Genomic DNA, 6,236 nt, shown 5'->3' with positions numbered 1-6,236 from the left:
GCACCAGAATAGTAGAAGATTGCTTCATCTTGATAGCAAATGCCTGAGCCAGGCCAGCGTACTTCCGATAGTCCCAGTATCTGTATCTGTAGTCTTTGCATTTCTCCTATTGTTGTTGCAAGCTTTCCGGTCTGAAACAGGGTTCTAATATTCCATGTTGCGATACGCTTTAATACAGTTTTTGACTTCCACCCGGGGATTCTTCGCACCCCTGTCCCATCTAAGGGACGCCGGGGACCCATAGTGGCTATTCTTGAGAACATAATGCAGTGGTTTCTCCTTGCCTTCTGCATCGCAGTTTAATATCCGTTACTGTCGATTATTTGACAGTCGCACATTAATATCCAGTAGCAAACCGTACCGAAGTATCTCTTCCCCGCTTTACCCTGGTGTTGGAGTTGCTGCTGCCCAACTCCAGTCTGCCTTCATTCTACCCCCTGAAATTTTCATTTAAGAGTTCGAAATTGTCACTTCAAATAAAAGCTATCTTAGATTAACAAATCTGTTCTTGACACGAGCGTTTGATCCTTTTACATAAGTTCTTCATTTTTTACTACAATTGGCCACGACTGCAAGGATTATTGGGTCAGTCTTCTCGGTGGATAGTGATTTTCCTTTAACTCCTAGAACGAGCGGTAGGGGGCACTTGGGGCCTGGGGCCGAAGATCATGCAGTGGATCTATGGTACCATGGTGGTGCCTATGCTCACGCATGGGGCAGTGGCATGGTGGCCGGGGACCAAAAGAGCGGGAGCAAGGCTAGTTCTTGACAGACTGCAGAGATTGGCTTGCCTCTGCATAACGGGCGCCATGAGAACGGCGCCCACGAGGGCCCTGGAGGCTCTGGTGGGGCTGCCCTCTCTGGCGAGCTGCGGGCTCTGGAGGGAGGGAACCCTCAATCGGGGTCCGTACGACATTTTAGAGGGCTGTCGCGGGGATCGCGGGGTCATGGGCATGCCGAGTGGCGTCATGATCCCCGAGATGACCTTCTTTGATAAATTGACCTTTCTCTTTCCATCAAGGGAAGATTGGAGAGAGGGCAGAGTCGGCTCCTGGGATGGACTTGTCTGGTACACAGACGGGTCCAGAATGGGAGATCTGGCCGGAGCTGGAGCGTACTGCGAGACAACGGGATCAAGCTTGTCGGTCCCTCTGGGCCAGTACTGCACTGTGTTTCAGGCGGAAATTTTAGCTTTATTGATGGCGGCCAGAGAGGTGCTTCGGCTCAACTACGGAAGCAGGAGAGTCTTCTTCTGCTCGGATAGTAGGGCTGCACTCATGGCGCTGAAGTCAGTGCGTACGCGCTCCTTGTTGATAAAGGAGTGCAAAGGGGTACTGAGGAGGGTGGCTGAGGAGAGAAAGGTCACGTTGGTCTGGGTTCCGGCTCACACCGGTGTCTGGGGCAATGAGGCAGCGGACGCCTTAGCCAGGGAGGGCTCCTCGCATAGGCATATAGGGCCAGAGCCCCGCTTGGGGATCGCCCCGTGTGTGAGGCGGGAAGCTCTCGAAGCCTGGGCGAGAGACCGGGCCGCGGGGGGCTGGAGAGTTGCTCCGGGAATGAGGCAGGCGAGGCTTATGATGGATGGACCCGCCCTTCCTCGGACCAGGGAGCTGCTTAGACTGACCAGGAGGGAGTGTAGAGCACTAACAGGGGCCTACACAGGACATTGCAGGCTTAGGAGGCATCTCTGCTTGCTAGGCATTGGAGACGACCCGGAGTGTAGGTGGTGCATGGAAGGGGAGGAGACCCCATATCATCTGCTCACCGAGTGCCCTGCCTTGACATGGGCAAGATTGGGAGTCTTCGGAACGGCCCTGATCGATCCGGACTCAGTGCACGGTATTGGGCTAAAGGATTTGCTGACCTTCTACAGGAGGGGCGGCATTCTGGACGCCCTCTAGAGCGGCCTGGGGGCACAACGGGCCCATCTGGTGGCCTAAGTGCTTGGACGCCCGCGAGGGCGCCCCCCTTTAATACCAATACCAATACAATACCAAACTCCTAGAACGTAAACATAACAAATAAAATCTGATTTTATATATATACAAATATAACTTAGGTACTACATAATTTTTGGTTTTTGATTCGTAGTAACAACTCTTTCGCCTTAATTTCAAATCTTTCATCATTAGTGTATCCAGTAATTATGCAGTCAAAGTTTTTTAAAAAAAGTTTCTATATTGAACAAAAAATACAACAGAATAGATCTGTTGTGATACAAATATAAGCATTGCCCATATTTTAATGGTTGCTATAGTAATCACGTACAACGGGAGAAAATAATTCTCGAGAGGGGCAATAAACAATTGGTTTGCTAGGTTATGATGTCCCAATTTGAAAATTGTCATAATTACATTCGAAATAGTTAAGTTATACAAATTTCACACACTTTGGAAATTTACGATAGCACACAAACTACACAAAACAGGAAAATTTGGTTTCTATACACCTGAAATTTCACTATGGAATTCATACCGTCAAGTTCATTGCAAAATTCCCTTTAACTTTGTAACAGGAATATCTAAAAACACTTTTTTACTTTTCAAAAGTCACTTTTGCCACAAAAAAATAAGCAAATTCGTGTGTAATGTTGTGACATTAGAAAATATTTCTAATGTCTAGTTCTTAATTCATAGATAATGTTTAACGAAATATTCGACATTTTGTTAACGTATACTGAATTACATTTCGGTACTCAAATTCAGGGATGATAATAGTGACACCAAGCGTATCCTTATGGCATTTGCTGGTGTCATCATTATGAGCTATGCTTTTCAATTCATAAACATTTCATTTTAAAATGAGTAAGAATAAGAATTCATTGTTATCTGTGTTGGGATAGACAGATAGATAGATAGATCAGTTATCGTTTTACATTGTTTTCTTGGTATAAATTTGGTGCTCCAATAAATTTAAAAACTCCTTTTCTCTATCCATGGAAGTAAGGTACAAATATAAAGTAAGAAATAATTTTGACAATAGCTTATAATAAGATTACCGCCACTTTAGTCACGCGTATGATTTGGTAAAAGCGAACTAAATGCTTATTAAAGAATGGTTGAACAAGTTTATTATTGTACCTTTTCTATGAGCACTAATTTACGGGTACATTTTCCAAAACAACACGACGGAACCGTAATAATGCTGACGTCGCATTTCAGTCTGAAATTCTGATATACTGATCTCAACCACCACAACAGTCTTTTACTTTTGTAGATTAAGCAAATACATTGACTGGAACCGCTCTTATCCCCTCAACATAGTGAAACCATATTCTATATTGCTTAACAAGTGGTTTTTAGTCATTTTATGAGAGTCATTGTTATTGCGTCAGGGTTTTTCCACCCTTCCCGGTAATTATAAACTTTGCGAAAACCACTTCCGAAATCTAAGATAGCATCATAGCGTTGGACTGGAGGCCCTTAACTCGCACTAGGTGTAGCAGCTGCCGCCCAAAACCCGATGCAAATTTGTAAATAATTCCTTTGTCGCGCTCATTTAAATGCCGTAATGTGTTTACAAAACAATCTAAATCGATAAATGGGGGAACAATAGCGCACACCCTACAATAAATCCATTTGCTGTTCGACTTATCTGATGGAAAAATCAACGAATTCGCAAACATTTGCACAAGTACTTCGGAATTATCTCGATCTCCGATCTGTAGCCGCTGCGCCACGTCAAACATCGTCAGACATCGACCAAAGGAACTGTTTGCAATAACTATACCTTAATATTTACCTTCATTTAAAAAAAAAATGTTTGTGTTGCAAACGCGTTCGATTTTACCTGATTCGAGAATATTTCAGGGGATGTTTGTTATGCGAAAGGGGATCAAAGACGCTCGAGTGCGTCACATTGAAATTTTTTGACATTTCTAAGCGAACAGATGACACATGTTTATCTTAAGCGCGCACAATGGGGCCTCCCGTAACAAACCATTTTGGCTGTAACATAATATTTTGTGTAATATTACGGTAGACTTCGGTGACCCGAAAGGAGATTATGGGAGATATGTTTGTACTGGAATTATTTTTTAAAACATTTAGGGAAGCGTAAGAAATTGGATATGATATTTTCGTCGGGACTCTCGCGGGACCAATTTTTTTGCCCCCTTTGTTGTGTACCCTGTATGTCTTATTTCTTTCGCATCGGCGCATACGAATGTAAGATTAAAATATTAAATTGCGTCCATCCTATTCGGAAGAAGCAAAGCAAGTTGTTTTTTTTTAAAAAGTTTATACCATTTAGGTGCCTGCAAAATTCATAAAATAAGCAACTAAACTGACTATTTTTTTAACTAACATTTAATTAATATATATTGAGATAAATTATTATAAACCTCGTGTGTCCCGACTTTCAGTTGACAGTCTATGCTGCGGTATTGAGCTTTATGCTTCAATGGCATCTGAATTGCCTATCATTTTCATCATAAAATATGATTTCTAAATTTATGTACCTGTGCTTATTTATTATTATCATCCCCCATCAGATGACCAAGGAGAAGTACAGGAAGAAAAGAAACCGTAAAAATGAGGATCTTGGACAAAACAATGACTGAAATGAAGAAAAATTATTTCGATCCACCCATGGGTAAGACGGGATTGTATATTCTTCTTTGAATGCAAATACGTCACACTCTAATTTACGAACGATTTGATGAATTTATAGGAAACTATCATTGGAATGTATCTAAATTTTACGATATAAACTCTAAGTTGTCCACCCTCGCATTAAGAAACGTAATATAAATAATTTTCATTTAATTTTTCTCTCCATAAAAGAAGAAATAACCTAAATTTCTTGAATCTAATTTCTTAAATCTAGTGTTTAGTCTAGTCGAATTATGGAATTAAAAAAAAACATATTTGAACCCTTGGTTTAAAATTACATTTAAGGATATAAATTATATAACTTATATTATTTTTTCTTTATAGTAATTTTTTTTCGTGACTGGCATTTTTCAGATAACACCAAAATAATAATTCTGATCGTTAGCTTATTTTTCATACAACAAATTTTTGATTACTAATTTTCTACAGGGTGATTTCTCTAGTCTCTTTCGCCAGTGATCTAAAGCTATTTGGTTTCGAAATACGCGGTATCAAAAGAATGATATAACTAAGATTGAGCTACTAACGGTAAATCAAAATCTTTTATGTTTGTTACACAACATTTCCATATTATAATTGTTTTATTCTGTTAAAAACACACAAATCAAAAATTTTTCGAAAAGGACTTCTAATAAGAGCATAAGCATAAATTATTAAAGAATTCATTTTTTTAACATATCCGTCAAACATTTTTCGTCCACCGACATGAATTTGAGTTCAAATAATGCCGTCATTTTGCTTGTGCTACAACCGCTGGATTTGGGATATACAATTGCGATCCTTTGAAAGAAAAAGTGAGACGAAATTTTGAAGATGGTGGCCTGGGGTATGTGGAGATGCCGTTTAGATGCAACTACCTTGCGCTTGTTGGAGGTGGTCCAAAGCCTTTATGTCCTCCAAAGAGAGTAAGTGGTGTATACAGATGTACATGCATTTTCAGATGCAAAATGCTTTGTGCTTTCACTCTTACGTGATGATTTGGGACAATTTTAGAAAAACTAGACCTATTTACTTGGGATTCGATGATCCTGTTCTACGAGTAAAACTCCGGAGAGATAGAATTGAGGTAGTTCTGGAATCTGTAATAAAAGTTTATATATTTACACAAACACCAAAACAAATTCATGTATTTTGACATTGAATGGACGTATGACAGGACACGTTCAGGAAAATAATATGCTAGTAATATATCGAAAGTAATTGCGAGTTAATATTTTAGTTGATCGATTTGGCAAATACAGAAAAATCTCCTTTAGATATTATTGCCCACGAAGCCAACATTAGCTGTATTTCGCTGAATCTGCGAGACACGATTAGCAAGTGCCAGTGAGAAGGGAACCCTATAAAAATCATGAACCTTTGAAATGTAGGTAGCGCCTATTACAAGAAATTGATAAATAAAAATTAAAACTTCTCAAATCCCCAAAAAAAAATACAAATAAAACTTTGATAACCTATCTCAATAATGCATCATTGAAGATTACGCGTAAAAAATATTTATAAAATCATTCTATGACATATCGGACACTTATAAAATAGCACCCTATATAGGAGATGATCGCTCTAAAACAGATCCAATCAAATGATTTTTTAGGTTGCCAAAATATGTAGATTATATTTTTG

General features: G+C 39.7%; 1 pseudogene; it reads left to right on the top strand.

Annotated features, from left to right (window-relative positions):
- The first annotated feature begins 4,532 nt into the window (after nt 1–4,532).
- LOC132699652 (WD repeat domain phosphoinositide-interacting protein 3-like) lies at nt 4,533–5,959 on the top strand (annotated as a pseudogene).
- The last annotated feature ends 277 nt before the right edge of the window (nt 5,960–6,236 follow it).

Source organism: Cylas formicarius, unplaced genomic scaffold (assembly GCF_029955315.1).
Source record: "Cylas formicarius isolate icCylForm1 unplaced genomic scaffold, icCylForm1.1 PGA_scaffold_3__17_contigs__length_32017465, whole genome shotgun sequence".
Taxonomy (NCBI): Eukaryota; Metazoa; Arthropoda; class Insecta; order Coleoptera; family Brentidae; genus Cylas; species Cylas formicarius.
The sequence above is the reverse complement of the archived record's forward strand: the minus strand, read 5'-3'. Positions and strand labels throughout refer to the sequence as shown.